The sequence below is a fragment of the Notamacropus eugenii genome, chromosome 1, assembly GCF_028372415.1.
Source record: "Notamacropus eugenii isolate mMacEug1 chromosome 1, mMacEug1.pri_v2, whole genome shotgun sequence".
Classification (NCBI taxonomy): Eukaryota; Metazoa; Chordata; class Mammalia; order Diprotodontia; family Macropodidae; genus Notamacropus; species Notamacropus eugenii.
The window spans coordinates 652,672,137-652,691,059 of NC_092872.1; the positions used below are offsets into that span (position 1 = coordinate 652,672,137).

Consider the following 18,923-nt stretch of genomic DNA (forward strand, 5'->3'; position numbering starts at 1 on the left):
AAATACTGTCTTATTTGTCTTGTGGGATTTCTAGGCTACTGGGCCAGTTCTTCTTGATAATTTTAGTGTGATAGCTAGCCTTTTCCTCTCCCTTTTCATTCTCAAGTCCTTTAAAAGAATAAAAATGTTTAATCTAGATTTTTAACTATTTGTTACAGGTTCTTCATTAATGAGGGAGGCCTCAGAAACCTTTCTGCAGTGATAGAGGAAACTCAAAGAAATTTCATGTATAAAAACTTTTAGACTTGGAAATCCTGCTGCCTAAATGAAACTCTCCCTCCTCCTTCCCCAGTACAGATGAGTAGCCCTAACTTCAGGCTCTTTTCATCAAAAATTCCAGTTCCTCAGGTACCAGCTGTGGGAGTTCTTGGCAGGTTTCTGAAACTGCCTGTCAAGCCTAATTGCTTTTGGTGGTTTTCATGTTCAGTCTCATTTGGTCCGTGTTCCATAGGTTCCCAGCTTTCATTTGATTCTTCATTTGTCAGGATGCATTCCCTGATTTATCAGTAGATAACTTTCTCTGTGCAACATCTTAAAGAGCTGCAAACCTTCAGCAAACAAACAGTTGTCCAATATTAATTAAGACCACAGCATCCAGGACCAGAATCTGGGAACCCTTTAAAATACTATTGCTCCTTGGGATCAAAAACATCCATTTGCTGACAGGTCCTGTCATTTCACTCATCTCAACTTCTTTTGAACTTTTTCTAAGTCTTTGTTGACTTTAAAGCTGTGGGCTATGGAAAGCCTTGTAACCTCTTCAGCCTGGATCAGGGTAGCCATACTTAGAAAGGAGGGAAAACAGCGGAAGTATCTATAACCTCATCCATGACCTGGTGGAGTGCTTGACCAAGATACTGAATTGAAGCCTATGTCCACCTGCTTCCTGTAGATTAGAGTTTTTGGTGCTGAATAGAGCCAATAGATGAAGGGGGGGAGGGGCTGTGGGGCGGGGAGGACTGATGAGCAACATTTTAATTGATTGGAATGTGTGTATACATTTGTGTGTATTAAAAAATAAACAAAAAGAAAAAAACTGACTTTTTTACCCTGTATTCTTTACAAATATGTTTGACCCTCCCTGGTGTACTTTACATAAATGGAAGACTGCTGAGTTTCTGGAAGTTCTGTATATTTTTTGCCTGCAACATCGCTGAGAGGCTGATAACTATTGGCTATTTAATTGACCTGTTTAATATATGTTGCATATATGTAAAAGACTGTATAAACTGTAGAGGTATTGCATTGGCAAGACATTGTACAGATTACAACCTTTTACACAACACCCTTGTGAAATTGATTTGTAAAATTCACATTTAGATGTTTATGCTGTAGTGATTATGGCTTTTGTAGCTAATCAAATGCCATTATTTGTGTGTTTAAATTATTCTCCTTAATTATCTTTTCATGTTACAAAAGCTGAGGTGGGTTGGGGCGGGGAGTGAAGGGGAGGGGGTTGGTTTGAATTTCATTTTACTCATTAGTATGTCTCATGTAACTTTTTGTGTGCATTTCTAAATTCTAACATCCCATGTTCTATGGCAAGTTTGTAGATGCAAGGTACTTTTTAAGTTGAAATAATTCACAAGTTGGTGTGTTCATCGTTCACACAACCTGTACAGTCTTCCTTGCAGGAACACTAAAAACATGTTTTTTGAATACCTACCTGAGTTAGTGACTCAATACAGACTTTAAGCACAGCAGTGTTCCTAGTTCAGTATTTCCTAAGTGTCAGCACACAGACGTAATCACTGTATAGAGTAGTGCCAAAACTTATTTCAATTGTGTACCTAGTTCAAAACCCAATAAATGGATTGTTTGTAACACTTGGTTTTTGTCTTAATTCTGGGAAGAAAATTAAGTTTGTAGTGATATTTGGTACTTTGTTGTGTTTTTTTTTTTAATCTCATAGAACTATTTGTTATCTGACAGCTTTAAACTAAGTGTCTGAGTGCAAGACTGTTCTTTAAAATGTATCTGCACAAAATTTGAAAGATAACCATACTAAGGGACATTTTAGGGTTGTATGAATTCATTCCTTGAAAGAAAAGTTTGGAACATAGTAATCTAAACAAATAGTATTCACTGGGTCAGTAGAGGACTCCGTATTTAGGAAAGATCACCACTAATTACTTAGAAGATTAAATCAGATATTGAATTATGACATCATCTTATAAATGAATGTGGCTACCTCCATGCAGGTGGTACTTACTCTTTATAGTATCCAAGCTATTCTGTTGCCTATGCACGTCATGATCAGCAAGCAGAATTGTTTGACTCATCCAGATTTTCTTCCTATCCCATTCGAGAACACTGTGCACATACTGTGTATCTCTGATTTTCTTCTTTTTTCATTTTTTGTATCTCAAGCAATCTTTCTAAAATTCTTCTGTGACTCACTTCTTTCCCAACTCTAACTTCTATTTTAGGGAATGCCTGTAAGTTAACAAGTAAAAAAAAAATCTGAAATTAGAGTGGATAAGTATAGTAATGATTTTGTTGATATTAAAGAAATAGCCCTTTAGGAGCTTCACAAAAAAAAAAAAATCTTAATCTAACTGATCTGTCTCTTGTCAGACACAGTCTTTTTAAACAAACTTTCTGATTCAGTTTTACTTATTTTCAGTATTGTTTACTAGTTTTTCCACAATATTGCTTTCTACTAATTTTTCATCAATATTATTCAGCTGTATTAAGGACAAATTATCTTAGCTAGACTAGGTACCTGATTACCATTTCTGTCATTTTTGTGGGGAAAGGCTCTAAATTCCAAGGTAACATAACAATGCATTTTTGAAACATAACCTATTTTGTGTGTTGGGAGCTGCCTATGCTAGTAGTACACTAATAATTCATTTACACTTTTAAGTGTAAAAATATTTTGTAGCCCAGAAACCTACACGCTTTCTGTGGAATATTATTACCATAGAAGAATATTTTACTGGTTACAACTGACTTAAAATAAATAAGATCTGATAGCACTTTTGGAAGTAACACATTTTTAGGAACTGCATAAATGATATGCGTCGGGTTTCAGTTATTTTGTCTTCCTTGGCAGCTACTTAGCTTCTGTGATTTATTTGGTCTCATTTACACTTTATTTGTAAGTGTTTATTCATGCTACTGTCCTTTTGGAAGAGAAGATGTAGAGTTGCAGTTGATGTACATGATCTTTGTAGCGTTTAACACTGTTGGCAACCTTTGTTCTCTTGGTTTTCATGACACTATTCTCGTTAGTTCCCCTCCCACTTGTCTGACCACTCCTGAGTCTCCTTAGCTGCAGTAATCATCTGTTTCACACTCACTAACAGTGGCTGTAATCCAAGGCTGCCCTGGGTTCTTTTATCTTTACTCTCACACTTAGTGATCTTATATATCTAGCTTTAATCTCTCCATCACCAACTGCTTCATGAACCTTTTGAACCAGATGTCCAGTGGACATCTCAAAACTCCCTGTCCTCCCCAACCCACTCCTCTGTTTAACTTATTTCTCTCTGTTGAGAGCACTACTATTCTGCTAATCCACCTTTTTCCTGAGTCATCTGAGATGTCCCACTACCCTTAACCCACACATCCAAGCAGTTGCCAACCTTGTCATTTCTACCTTTGCCATGGCTCTCATCTCTGTCCCCTTCTCTCCATTCCTACAGTCACCACCCTAGTTTAGATCTTTTTCACTGTTCATCTGAAGTATTGTAATAGCCTTCTAATTGATATCACTGCCTGGTCCTTACCCACTTCAATTCATCTCCCACACAACTAGCTGCCAAAGTGATTTCTGGGTCTGAATGTTGCTGTTTCTACTTAGGTACCTCCTTGATGCTCCTGATAGTCTCTAGGATCAAATATTTCACATTTAAGGAATGCCCTTCACAACTTGACCCCAACTAAGTTTTCTAGCCTTATTATACATTACCCCCACTCCCATACATATTACCCAACCAAATTGCCTTTATTATTCCTTGTTCATGGCCTTTTATCTCATGCCTGAGGTGTAGTACCTCTTCATAGCCTCTTGGAATCCCTATTCTTTGGTGTTCAACTCAAGTACCACCTTCTTAACATGAAATCTTTGGTGATTCCTTCAACTTCGAGTGCCTTCCTCCTTCCCCTACTGTCGTGTGTGTGTGTGTGTGTGTGTGTGTGTGTACGTACCACTTTGGTTCTCATGTTATAATCTGCATAGGTTGATTGTGAATTATCTCTCTGTCCTAAAGTTGGGGCCTGTTTTTTGTTTGTTTTGTTTTTGCCTAATGTGAGTCTCATGATAGAGTTGAAATAAAGATGCTCTGGTAGAAAATAAATGATAATTAGATTAAAATGGTTTGTGAAAGGTGCTTGGTTAACTGAGAATCACAGGACTCAATTTAAGACATGTAAGGAATATTAGCAAACAATATCTCTTCATTTTTGTAAATGCAGAAACAGGCTCAGAGGGGTTAAATGATTTGCACAAGGTGGGTAGAATTTGGTGTCCCCAGTGTTAGTTAGCATGATGTTCTTTCCTGTATGCTGTGCTTCGAGGGGATGCCATGCCTTTGCTAGTTAATTTTTTCATGCATAAAAGTTAAAGACCTTTGTCCTTTTTAACCAGAATTCTTAATCTCTCCAAATTTAGGGAAGACAATGGTGTGATATGTTTGTTATGTAACTAAAGGAATTTGTAGAAAGCTATTATATAATACACATTAATACTTTAGAGCAGCTTGGTGTGCCGTAATAGGTCTTGAAACAAAAATTTCCTCATTCCAGATAACTTGGACTAGAGGAAAACATATCAGCTGAATTCAAACTAAGGAATGTCTTTATGTGAAACAGGTTTGTTTTAGTCTCATTCCTCTGTGATGTGAGAAGGGTAGGGAGTTACTGTGTGAAGAAGACTTGTAAAACCTTTTAGTTCATTAGGGTAAGCCTCGCTGAGGCTTGCTTGGTCTCTTTTGTATTGTATTTGCACTTTCTCAGTGTTGCTGACCAATGTAATTGAAGGAGAAACACGACTAGGAATAAGGAGACCCAGATTCAGCCCTAGTTCTGTAACTGAAACCTTGTGACCAACTATAAGTTGTGTAACCTCAATGCCTCAGTTTACTTACCTGTCAACTCTTACAGGGCTATTTTGAAGTAACAATGAACCAAGACTTGAGAGTTATTTATAAATGTTTAAGGTCATATTCCATAAATTTTGAATTGAAATTTAGAAGTTTTCTACTCCAAACATTTTAAAGATGAGGAAACTGAGGCCCAGATAGGTTAAGTAAATTGCCCAAAGTAACACTAGTTAATAATGTGATTCAAACTCAGGCCCCTCTGACTCTAGAGCCAGCAATCTTTCCACTATTCTACATTATCTCCTCAGGAAATGATACTGTTTCTCTATCCCTCAGATTTTCCACAAAGCAGAAATTCTAAAACTGGAACTCAAAATTCAAAACATTTTATTTTAATCCTAGCTATTGTTCATCCTGATAAATTATTATAAATGAAATGGGCATGAAACCTGCCCTCTACAAGGGATAGAGCTGGTCATCAAAATTTATGCCAGATTACTAGCTTTTCATAAATTTGCATGAAGTTGACCCCAGGGGGCAAGGCAATAAAGCCTGATGACCTTTTGGTTAACTTGGACTTTTCCTTGGGGCAAATAAGGGACCAGTAACAACCTGTCCCTGGAAGTTGTTCTCCATAGCCAGCTATCAAAAAATCTTTATGGCTTACTCATGAACGTCATTTTGCTTGTGCCCAAATGACTCAGATCAGACATTTTTCATACCAACATTTTTGATGAACCTCCTCAAAATCTAGGTATTAATTTGCTTACTGGCTGGAAATTTCTACTTCAATATCCTAGATCATGTAATAGGCATAAGTTTTTTCTTTTTAAAATGCTATGTGGTACTTGTTTTAAATTCCAGATTAAGACTGGAGCTTTGGTTACTGAATATAGTTATCAGCAGAATTAGCAGAATGTGTTCTTGCTTCTGTTAGTTGTGTTCTCTGTTTCCCAAATGAAATCTTTTCTTGGAAAATTTCTCTGTCCTCAAGTCCTATGACACATACTAGCTCTCTGTGACCCTGGAAAAGTCATTTCATTTCTCGTGTTCCAGGAAACAAGACAATTAAGTTGTAGAGATTGTATTGGTAGAGAAATTTCCTCATTGATACCTCCCCAACAATGAAATCACAGACCAGTTCTCCCCTCCCCAAAAGAAAATATCTATCCTACTTCCATATCAGATAAATAACTCAAAAGTCACCTTAATTAGTGAAACAACTCCATTGTGTATTGACCCAGTAAATTGATCAGATCTTTGTCAATGAATGTCTTTTTATTTAAAAAAAAAATACAGAAAAAAACAACCAATTGCCCAAGTTCAAGTCAGTCCACATCTACCTTTTTTAAAACTCCTTTCCTATTTTTTTTTTTTGTTTTGAGTTTTGGTTTTTGTTTTGTTTGTTTGGGGGGCGGGGGGGCTCGAGGAAAGGGAAGTTCCTATATTTGGAAAACTAAGATTTATACCAGCACTAAACTGAAAGTAGAATGGTTTTTTAAAAAATATACTTAAATGCCCCTCAATTCAAAAGTAACATTTATATCTTAAAAATTTCCAGCTAGCTGGTACGGGGGATAGAGTGCTGGGTATGGAGGTAGGAAGAACTAACTCAAATCTGACTGCACATGCTTAGTAGCTGTGTGACCCAGGGCAAATCCCTTTACCTGTGTCTGTTTTAGTTTCCTTAGTAAAATGGAGATGAGAATAATAACACCTACTTGCCAAGATTGTTGAGAATCAAATGAAATATCTGTAATGCAGTTAGCACAGTGCCTGGCACATACTGGGCACTTACATGCTTGTTTTCTTCACACATTCCAGCTACCCTTTCTTTAGGTCTACTCAAAATTTGCCTCTTTTAGAAAACTTTTGGTGACCAAGACAAGCCTAATTGATAATATTTTTTCTTCTGATTTTCTACAACAACCAGTGTACACAATTGATACTGTTGATGTAGATTTTAAAAGTCTTGACTGACAATCTATTCCATGCCTGTTGCCACAAACCTATTGCTACTATGTATTTTCCAATGATACTCTTCTCTCTAACTTCACTCTTTATCCTTAGGCCAACATTCACTCAGTCTATCCATGTCTAAGACTCAGGAATGTGTCTGCTCTTTTATTCTCTGATTTTTCATATCCAATCAGTTGTCAAGGCCTATTAATTCTACCTCTGCATCTCACATCTGCCCTGTTTCCCCTTTTCCCCAATCACAACTCAGTCATGTCTCAAGTCTTCATGACCCCATTTGAGGTTTTCTTGGCAGAGATACTGGGAATGGTTTGCCATTTCCTTCTCCAGCTCATTTTACAGATGAGGAAACTGAGGCAAACAGGGTTAAATGATTTGCCCAGAGTCACAGCTAGTGTCAGGCTAGATTTGAACTCAGGAGGATGAGTCTTCCTGACTCCAGACCCCAAATTCTATCTACTGTGCCACCTGTCTGCCCCCACTATTTTAGGTTATTGTAATAATTTCTCATGAAATCTTCCCCACCATTAATCTCTCCACTTCAATCCATGCTTCATATCTCTGTCAAACTAATTTTCCTTAAGCATGTCACTTCTGGTCAAAAATTCAGTGGCCCTCTATTGCTGACTGAATAAAGTTCAAACTCTAAACTAAGCATGGCATATGAGTTTCTTTGGAAAGGGCATCCCCACCATTCTAATCTTAATCTTATGCTATTCACACCATGAATTCTGCATTCCAACCAAACTGGATTACCAACAGTTCCTTGAATACCCCCTGTCTTTGTATTTTTCTCAGTCCTTAGTCTTGTTGATTATAGATCTATAACATCTCTCAGGCTGGTCTTCTTTTGCCACCAGCTGTTTTGCTTGGTTTTGACTTCACTATCATCAGCATCATCCTCATCTTCCTCTTCCTCCTCTCCCTCCCACTTCAGGGATAACCTTTTCACTAGGAAATTGAACAAGATTACTTCAGCCTTGGTACTTACACCTCAACAGTACCCTCAGTTTCTGCTCCTCTGATTGGAGGGTGGAGCATAAAAGCTACTCATATTGCCTCCCTTCCTAGAGGGCTCAAAATGTCAACCATCTTTTCATTTGTCACCAGCTACTCTGCATGGTTTTCACTCTACCATCATCCTCATGTTCCCCACCCCTAGCCCACCCTCTGGCATTCCCTTTTCATCTTTTTTGTGTGGGCAGGAATCATCTTTGTTTTTCTTATTTGTATCCCAACCACTTAGAACAGTCCCTGACAAAGTAAGCATTTAATAAATAAGTTGATAGTTTAATAATAAAAAAAAAAAAAAGTCTTCTCAAATAACAGCCACCATACTAGTTCAGGCCTTCATGCCCTCTTACCTTTAAACTGCAACAGCCTCATAACTGATCTTTCTGCTTCTTCTGGTTCTCCAATCTACGATCTTCCACAAAGCTGCCATTTTGGTGTGCTAAAGCACTGGTCTAACTGTCATTCCCAACATCAACAGACTTCACTGGCTCCCTGTTTTGCTCTAGAATAAAATACAAGTTCATCTATTTAGCATTTAAAATGTTACCATGTTCAATTTGTCTTTCTAGACTGATTTAATATTACTTTCCATCATATGGTGCTCCAGCCAGACTGGCCTGCTTGTAATCTCCTGTAAAAACCTTTTGCTTCCTTTTTTTGTTTGTCTTTGTATAGATTGTTCCCCATACTTTGAATATGCATTTCTCATTGCTTGGAATCCTGAGTCTTCCTGATCCCCTACCCAAGTTGTTAATGCTCTTTCCCTCTTCTGCCAAAAATAAAAATAAAAAATAATGTATTTGCTTTGTATCTATTTGTGTATATGTTTCCCCAGTAGAATGTAAGCTCCTTGGGGGCAGAGGTTTCTTTTGTTTTGTTTGTTCATTGTATTCCAAGCCCTAGCATATTATGTACCTTGCATTTAATTGAAATACCACCTCCTACATCTTCCACTTCCAATCTATGATTCTCTTTAATCTTCCCTGATTTCTGTGGTCAGTAATGATCTTACTCCCTGAGACCTCATAGAGATCTTTGTTTTGTGCCTTTCTGAAGAATTTAACATTAAAATTGTTCATAAACAATTCAACATGTATATTATAGTTATCAAAGAAACAGTTCCAATGAGGTGGAAAAGGAACTATCTAAAGAGACCAAAGTGGATGCACAGGGAACTGTCACCAACCAACTTAGATTTTTATAAGGCATATACAGAAGATGGAAACAAGGGCAGGTAATGGATTTGAAATACAAAAGCAGAGCCAAGTTCTGTAAGCAATGTCAGGAATTGTAGGACTCACAATCAGCTTAGGCTAGGGGAAAAGACAAGGGCAACAAAAAGATTTTGTTACAAGGCTAACGTGGGAAAAAGAATCATAGAAGGAATTATGACGTGATCAGGGAAGATGGGATGATAAAAGAAGGCAGAGCTGTTCACCTCTTATTTTGCTTCTGTTTTTTTCTGCAGAATCACACAAGAGTTTCAGACTTGGAAGACACCTCACTGGCTTTCTAGCCTAAGCTAGACCTGAAAAGGAATCTCTGCTACAAAATACCCAACAAGTGGTCATCTAGTCTCTGCTTGAAGACCTCCAATGAGGGGGAGCCCGCTACTTTCCAAAGCAGATTTATGGATATCTAAAATTGTTAGGAAGTTTTCCCAGACATTAAGCCTAAATTTATCTCTTTTTCTACCTGTTGTTTCTGTTTGACCTCAGAAGACAGACCAAGTGTAATCTCTTTGTCACTTACCTCTTCAAACACTTGAAGAAAACAGTCCTTACTTGCCCTAAGTTTTCTCTCCTACAGGATAAGCATTCTCAGTCCCTTCAATTCATCCTCATCACACAAATGCAAGGCCCTTTACCATCCTGATATGTGAAGGAGAATGATGTCTGAACTGGAAAAAGAAGTAGAAAAACGGATAATAAGGAGTTAATAACCCAAAAGAATCAGAGGAATAGTAAGAGAGCAGCTAATTACCCTTGTTGAATTCAAGTCATCTGGCTCAGGAACTAATCTCAGGTATTGAAAGAACTGACAGATATGATTGCTGGACCTTTTGTCAGTGGTCCCTGAAAGGTCCTAGAAAAAATGGGAGAGATGCCTCAGAATGAAAAAGAATAACAGATGTTGTTTTGGTTTTAAAAAGGGAAGACAAAAGAATCTAAAACCTATAGACCAGCAAGCTTAACTTAGATTCCTAGAAAATTTTAGAAAATAATATTAAAGGAATGTCAATGAAGATATAGAAAAAAGCAGCGGCTTCATTGTGGCTTCATCAAGGACAGCTCATATCTGACTAGCTTCATTTCCTTTTTGGACGCTGGTGTTTCAGAGGAACGCTGTAGATGTGATTTGCCAGGCTTTTTTAACAAAGGATTTGACAGTATCTCATGCTATTCTTGTGGACAGGACTCGGAGATGTTGGCTAGATAATGTAGTTAGATGAATCTGGAACTGGTTGGATGGCCAGCCCCAAAGAGCAGACATTAATAGTCTGAGGTTCACTTTAAAGGAAGGGTGCTCTGGGAATGTGAGTGTTGCTCTGTGCTATTTTATATTTTTATCAATGACTTGGATAAAGGCATAAATGGAATGCTTGACTGATGATACAAAGCTGGGAGGGATCAATGATGTTTAGATGGCAAGAGTCCTACAAGATCTTGATGGGATAGAACCCTAAATTGAATCTCATTAGGTGAACTTAAATAGAGATAAACATAAATAGAAATAAATAGGTGAACTTAAATAGAGATAAATAGAGTAAGAGAACCCTAAATTGAATCTTATTAGGTGAACTTAAATAGAGGATTTTTTAAAAAATCAGCTTCACAAGTATACCACTAAGGGAAGGCAGCATTTCATCTGAAGAACTGGGGTTTTCATGGTCTACAGACTCAATACATGTCAACCATGGGATGCAGTAGGAATTATGAAAAAGAATCTGTGAATTTATCTATGGGGGAAACTTAGTCCACACAGCAGACAACCTACCAATTAGAAAGCAGCAAACAAATTTTAGGGAGTCTCCAAAACCTCTTGAGAGATTAAGTGACTTGTCCAGAGTCACACAGCTACTATCAACAGCACCTTTCTCCGGGCCAAATACCAAAGATATAATGATTTTTTAAAAAATAGTCTCTGCTCTCAAAGAGCTTACATTCTATTAGAGGAAACAACATATACACATATATATATATAAGTAAATATGAAATAAGTGCAACATAAATATGAGGTAATTTCAGCATTCTTATCTTTTCCCTTCTTTGCAATTGAATCAGTCAATCAGTAAAGCATGGTTGCTGAGATGTCTTATAACTCTAGATTTGTGATCGTAAGATCCTCTTTATTAAGTGCCTACTGTGTACTAGGTACTGTGCTAGATGCTCTAGTAATACAAGGACAAAAATGAAATGCTTTCAAGAAGCTTACATTTTAATGTAATATAAATGTAATATATGGCAAATATAGTGATGGAGATTGGACCTATGATTGCCTTAGTATATGGAGCTTCCAGCTGAGAAAATCTCTATGTAAACAAGTCATCACTTTATCTACAATTTTATATATAGTCTTAAGAGAGTTGCCTCAAATGCTAAAGTGAAATGACCTGACCAGACCCAGGCAGCATGTTTCAGAAGAAGAACTTGATCTTGTTGACTTTGAGGCTCTCTCTGGTCATTTGGGTTTACCTTTCAAAATATAAACATGATACATATTGCCATCACATATAAAGAAAATACAAAGTTATTGTGGGGAAGTATATTTTAATCTGGTTGGATGGCCCTTGAAAATATTGCAGGTCACGTGGTATGTTCAACACTAGTTTAAATGTTTACCTGACTTGAGGTAACTTCCTCTACTCCCTTCAGAAGCATTGTTCCTGCAACAGCATGTCAGTCTCCTCTGGGCCCTACCCACTATCCCAGCCACTTCATAGATTAACAAGCTCTTCCCTGGCCACCAGTCCCTTTCTGATGCCAATTCCTCAGTACATTAAAGTTGAAAGCCATTGGCTATTAAATGAAATGCTTTTCCATCCATTTTTCACGCATCCATCTGAAAGGCAATAGGAAGCCACTGGAGCGTCTGAAGCTCCAGTAGGGTAACAAGATCAGACCTGTGTTATTGAAGCATCAGTTTGGCAATGGTGGAGGATGGATTGGAAAAGCGAAAGACTGCAGTCTAGCAGGGAGATCAGCTTGTAAAGTGGCAGAAGTGGGTTGAGAACTCAGGGCTCTCTGTTAGTATTTACAATGCCTCATTCCCTCTCTATATATTGATACAGCAGGGCAGCTAGGTGGTGCAGTGGATACAGCACCAATGCAGGAGTCAGGAGGACCTGAGTTCAACTTGACACTCACTAGCTGTGTGACCTTGGGCAAGTCACTTAACCCCAACTGCCTCATCCTGGGTCATCTCCAGCTATCCTGATGAATATCTGGTCACTGGATTCAGATGACTGGAGGAGAAATGGGGCTGGTGACCTGCACAGCCCACCCTCACTCAAAATAAAGTCAAGTGCAAGTCATGTCATTATTTCTCTGATGGCATGGCCTTCAGCAACAAGGGACGAACACACACATTGGTACAGCAGTTTAAAAAGCTTATGTAGTCTTAATCTGCCATAAGGAAGGCATGATGTCCAGGGCTACAATGGTGGTCCTCCTCTAGAGGCAGCTGGGCATAGTGAATAGAATGTTGGAGGCAGAACTGTGTAGAGCTGGGTTCAAATTTTGCCTCAACACATACTAGTTGTACAATGACTGTCAAGTAACAGCCCCTTTGAGCCTCAGTTTCCTCATCTGTAAGATGGGAATAAGGGTGATTGTGAGATTCCAGTAAGTTATTTAAAGCACTTTGCATACCCGAAGGTATTCTGTACTGTCATCACCATGCTCATTGTTAGATCACATCATTTCTGGGTTACCACATTTTGGAAAGGACATTGTAAAGTGATGAAAAGTGGTGTGGCAGAGTCAATGACCAGCTAGGAAGACAAATTCAAGTACTCCCTCTGATGAATATTGACTGTGTGACCCTGGGCAACTCACTTCATCTCAATACCCTAGGCTTTTCTGTTAGGATGAAATAGTGCAAAGACAGTTAATACCTGCATTGGCAGAAGGAATTCCTTGCCTGGGAGTTCCCTGTACCTATGCCATTAAGGTCCAGTCACCATCCCTACTGATAATTGGAGTTCACTCAGATGAGGGCAGCAAGAATTCCATCTTCAGACGTTTACTAGCTGTGTAACCTTGGTTAACCTTTCTAACCTGTCTGCTTCAGTTTCTTCAACTGTAAAATGGGGATCATAATAGCACCTACCTCACAGGGTTGTTGTGAGGATCAAATGAAACAATATTTGTAAAGCACTTAGGACAGTGCCCGGCACATAGTAGGTGCTTAATAAATGGTTTGTTCCCTTCCCCACTTTCTTTGAACAAGCAAAGATTTATATAAAACATTAGAAATGATGTGACTGGCCTTCTTTCAAAGGCATGGGTGCATATTAATCTAACTATATTTTTAAAAATTATCTGAAAAGAGCTTTGGAAGAGTCAGGAAATCTAAGTTCTAGTCCTAGCTTTACTATAATCTATGTGATTCGGTTCAATCAAGGCAGTTGGTTCCTCTGGAACTTAATTTCTTCATCTATAAAAATGAAAGAGTTAAATTAAATGACTTGCAAAGGTCCCATCCAAGCCTGGCTATCCTTATGTTCTGTAATGATCATGAAGGGGGACTCTGCCTTCATCATCTACCCTAATTTGGGAGTATATTTGGCAGGAGTATCCTCATTTCCTTATCTGTGCAATCCAGGGCTTGAAAATGAATTGGCCAAAATCTGTATGAAAACAGAATGAATAGGAGGAAATTATTATTTTGGTAAATATAGTTTCCTGAATTCTAACAATTACTTCCAATCCTATTCCAGTTTACCTCTAGGGTTTCAGTCCCTACTGTCATTTTATACACATATAAAAAACTTATAGTGCCTTTGTTTTTGTCCAGACCTGTGAATCTGTACAGAGCACTGCTAGGCTGAAAAAACTCATTCTCCTAAGTCAGCAGGCTTTTATCATGTGCCTACTCAGTGCCAGCAACTGTGATCCCACCCATGCACACCAGCAACTGTTCTACAATTTATGGGTTTAGAGGGCAAGTTAAGTTTTGAGAGGTGTGTGTGTGTGTGTGTGTGTGTGTGAGAGAGAGAGAGAGAGAGAGAGAGAGAGAGAGAGAGGAGTCTCTTTGGCAGCCTATGGATCCTTTCTCAGAATTTTTTTAAATGGCCAAAATCAAATACATAACATTACAAAAGAAACCAACTATATGGAATTACTGTTTTCAGGATATTTAAAAAAAATAAATTCTCAGATCTGAGTTGATGAACTAGTTTACAGAGTTGCCTGAGACACAGAGAGATTATGTGATTTGCCCAGGATCCATGCAACCTGTATGTATGAAAGCGATGACTTGGACCCAAACCTTCCTGGCTATAAGAAGCCTATCCATTATGCCATGCTGCCTGTTATGACATATATTAAAAAGGGCATTGTCTAGAACTATTGAAAAAAAGGGGGGGAAAGTATATGCTGATTTATTAGTACTTCCAAAAGGAGGCAGTGTGGAAAAGTGAAAAGAATGCTGGTCTTGAAGCTGAGTGCTAGGTTGCTATTCTGCCTCTAATACTTACTAGCCCTTTGACCATGGCAGTCACTTTAAACTCTCTGAGCCTCAGTTTTCTTATATGTAAAATGTGAGTAATGACAACACCTGCCTTCAAAGGTTACTGTGAGAATCCAATGAGATGATATACGTAAAGTACCTTGCAGACCTTAAAACGATATATAGATGTGCTAGTCAAAGTCAGAAGTTTGAGAACAGGGTGAACTTTTAATTATTCAAGAATTGCTTATCCAATTCATGGTTACCTAGGTCCCTAAGATTTCCTGTAGCCTTTTGCTTATTTTCTTGAAGAAGGATGAACATAGAAAGAAAAAAGGAGTAACATTCTTGTCAGTTGTTTTGGAACTTACTAGCAACTTTGGCATTTGAAACCGGTAAAGCAAAACAAATATCCAAAACAAATTTTTAAAAAATTAACCTACTGTTAAATTTTGAATTGGTCAAAATAGGAAGCTGGTTGTTATTAGTAAAGTAATAAGAAGAAGAAGAATCCCTGCATGTGGATTAACTCGGTTAAGTCCATCTTCCACCATTATCTGGTTTGCTGCCTTCAGTGTGGTGTCCAGCATTAGCAGCATGTGTATTGGTGCACAGTAAACATTGATTATGGCAAAACTACCAGACTCCAGATTCTTAGAGTCTGGTATTAATATTGGCAGTCCATTCTAGACATTATGTAATCTTTGAAAGAATTTCATTTAGTAACATATATGTTAAACACCTATTATGTTCAAAGCCAGAGGCCTTGTGTCCTGAAGGTCCTGATACAGGGAGTCTGGAAAGCCTGGCTCTATCTAAGTCCTCCCTTTTCCTCATACTGCCTAAGTGACTATGGACAAATCATTTGATCCCTCAGGGGCCCTAGGCAATTCTCTGAGGCTATAAATGACAGAAGAATTGCTGGTCTACCTTGTGAAAGGAGTTTCTGCATTGAGTTCCCTGTCACAAGGAAATCACTGTTCTGGACCAAAAAACAATGTTCTGGGTGCTGGAGTTACAAAAGCAAAACCTTCCTTGCCCTCCAGGGAGACTTAAGTTCACCTGGAAAGCGGAAGAGTGGAAGGGATTTTGTGTGTGGTATTTTTTTTTCTGACATCTAAAACTGGTTTAAATGAGGAATAAAAAATTTGGAACTGGACTGTATAGTCCAGTATGAGTCTATGTATGAATATAGGCAATTCCCAGCTGAGGAAATTACCTCTGCTGTTGAAGGTCAGCCTCTTAATGCCTTATAGATTTGCCTTGATCACTAAAAGGGTGAAGTGATTTCCCAAGGATCACACAATCCTTACATGTCAGGGTGTGTGGCTGGTTCTCTATGCCATTTTGCTTTAACCTGGCAAATTAGTTGCACCATAGACAGAAGTGCAGAAGTAGTACTTTTTACTTTTCATCATAATTTATGATCAGAAGGCCCACATATTATAGTCACGATTTGCACTTTATTTTTATTCACTTTCCGTTTTCCTGCATTTCATTGCTTTGTCCCTCAGCTGGAAGTGCTGACATTAATTCCCACAGTAAATTCCATAAAACATTTCAGTGGAAAGAGCACCAAATTGGGCCTTATAGGACTTAGGTCCTGGCCCTTCTTACTCTCCATGTGACTAGGTGAATTACTAAGCTACTATGAGTCTCATTTTGTGTAAATTGACTGTTGACCTCTAAGTCCCTTCTCTAAATCAATGATCCAAAAGTTTTAGAAGAGAATCCAAAGTGTGGATGTTTTCTTTTGCATAAATCTGCATCATTATTGACATACATTAGTAAGGTAAGAGTCATGCAACTATTGAACTTGAAGTTAAAATGTTAACACGGGTCTATTTTAGGGTTATTTTGTTTTCTGACCATCTAAAATAACCATAGGGGTAGGCAGTGGACAGATTGCCAGGCCTGAATTCAGGAAGACTCATCTTCCTGATTTCAAATCTGGCCTAAGAAACTAGCTGTGTGACCCTGGGCAAGTCACTCAATCCTGTTTGCCTCATAAAGTACCTCATATTTAAAATGAGCTGGAGAGGGAAATGGTAAACCAGTATCTTTGCAAAGAAAATCCCAAATGGGATCATGGAGAGTAGGAAACGACTGAACGACAAAAAATAACCGTGATAACTGATATATAATGCTTTAAAGTTTGCAGAGGGCTTGACATGATCTTACTTGAGTCTCCCAACATCCCAGTGAGATGGGTACAATAAATTAACCTCCGGTTTACGGCCGAGGATACTGTCTCTGAAAGGTAAAGCCATTTGCCCAAGCTCACGGTAAGTGCCAAGGTGTCACCGCTCCAGGGGCTTGCCATTTATTTGCTAGTCAGTTGGTTCGGCGATAAATGAGGGAAAGGAAGGGGGAGGGCCAGAAATTCCTGGCGCATGCAATAGAGTCCATTGAAGGGTCACTTATAGAGAGGAGGGGAAGGACACATCCCAGGGAAGAGACCTTGTAACGAAAGATAAAAACCACTTGGCAGAACAAAAAAAGCCACTGTATTCTCTAGGCTGAAATTCTGGCTTGTGAAATCAAAATCCACTCTTCTCTGCGTCTGGACGCCCGGAAAGGGGGCGGGGGTGAATCACTGGAATCTGCGCGATTTAACATGAATAACTGGCCCAGGAGAAACCACATGCGGTCCCGCCGTGCGCTCCCGACCTGGACATGCTGCCATTAAGGCTGAAACCTCCCTGTCTCCCCACGTTTCCTAGCCCTGCACCCCCCTGCCTTTACACTGTCCTTTTTCTAAGTCCCCCTTCCCCTCTCTCGTGTCGGGTATGTTGGAGCGGGCATTCGGCCTTGGGCACAGGTGCTGGTGGGATGCGGTGGCCCCTCGGTTCCGTGCCAGCCTGGGTAACCTGACCCCCTGCTAGATCGTCTCAGCCTTCGGGGAGCCCCGGGGCAAACAAACCCCTGCCTCCGCGGGAGGGGCGAGGAAGCCTCCGCGGGGATGGAGGGAAGCCGCCTGCGCCGTGTCGCTAGCTTGAGGGGGCCGTGCGGAAGGACCGGCTGCGGGACCTGTCACCCCGGGGGCTGGGCTGCGGACCTGGGGTGGGGGGGCGGCGGTGACCGCAGGAGTCGTTCCTAACGCGAGCCCCCAGCCAAGTGGGGAAGGACGGAGGGGCTCTGCCACTGCGGGGGACGTGAGCCCAGGAGCGGGAAGAGCAAGAGCTGGGAGTGGGCCCGAGAGGGGGACAGGTCCAGGCGGGGGTTGGGGGGGACGAGAGGGGGCGCGGCGCTCCCTCCTCCCCGTGCTCTTTCCCGGAGTCTCTCCGCCCCCAGCCTCTTACTTCGGGGAGGTGGCCGCGATGGCGCGGAGGCCGTGTGCCCGCATCCTTCGGCTGCGGCTGCATCGGGCCCGGCATCCCGGCTCTTGGGCCTGGGATGGAGAAGGAGGAGCCGCGGGCAGGTGAGAGGACGTGCGGGGAGGGGTGCGGGGGTGAAAGGGGGTTGTGTTTAGGGCCCAGGTCCGCAGGCGGCCCCCCGGTCCGCCCCCTGGACCTCCGGGGATCCTCCTCATTACAGGCTCCTCAGTGCCCCAGCGGGACCCGCCCCCGCCCCGGGCAGTAAGGCCAGCCCGGCTCCCCTGGCCCCAGCCTCCTTTATTTCGGACCTCCTGGAGGCTCGCATCCGGCAGGCCCGGGCCTCCCTGTCTGCTTCTTGCACAGAGGTGCCTGCGTCTTGGCCCTCCGGCCCTCCGAAGTATTTTCCCTCCGGTTGATCCCCACGAAATTTTTAAAATCCCAAAGACAAGTCGTGTCTTTCACTGGACGTGAATGATGGACAACCTGGGATTCGGGACAGGTAGAGAGCACCCAAGTGTGGGAAGTTTGGCCGCTGCGTTCTCTTGCATTTTTCTAAGACCAAGAAGGAGCCTGGCATGTGCAGGGTTTTCTCACCCAGAATTCTTGCAATGAAGGTGCAGCAACTGCTGGTGTTGCCCTCAAGATCACTTGAGCACCTTGATTTGTCCTGTCTCTATAATAAAAATGTGGAATAAGTCAGCTGCTCATTCATAGTAATAGTGAAAGAATTCAAAGTGGAATATATGAATTGGTTTAGAGTGCTTTAGAAAGATTTCTATGATAGTCATGAAGCATGGCTTTAAAATAAATTTTATTGATGTCTTTTGTTTTTACATAATCTAAATCTCCCCTCCAATACTACTTCCTGTATTCCATAAAACAGTGGTCCCTCCTC

General features: G+C 40.3%; 1 protein-coding gene across 4 annotated transcripts in view; it reads left to right on the forward strand.

Moving 5' to 3' along the window:
* The window catches only part of PSME4 (proteasome activator subunit 4), a 115,371-nt gene extending 113,547 nt beyond the window's left edge, over nt 1-1,824 (forward strand). For all 4 annotated transcript variants that reach the window (XM_072635572.1, XM_072635571.1, XM_072635573.1 and 1 more), the window contains one exon: nt 159-1,824. The gene's annotated coding sequence lies outside the window, so the exon portion shown is untranslated. The remainder of the gene's footprint in view (nt 1-158) is intronic.
* Nucleotides 1,825-18,923: the final 17,099 nt, after the last annotated feature.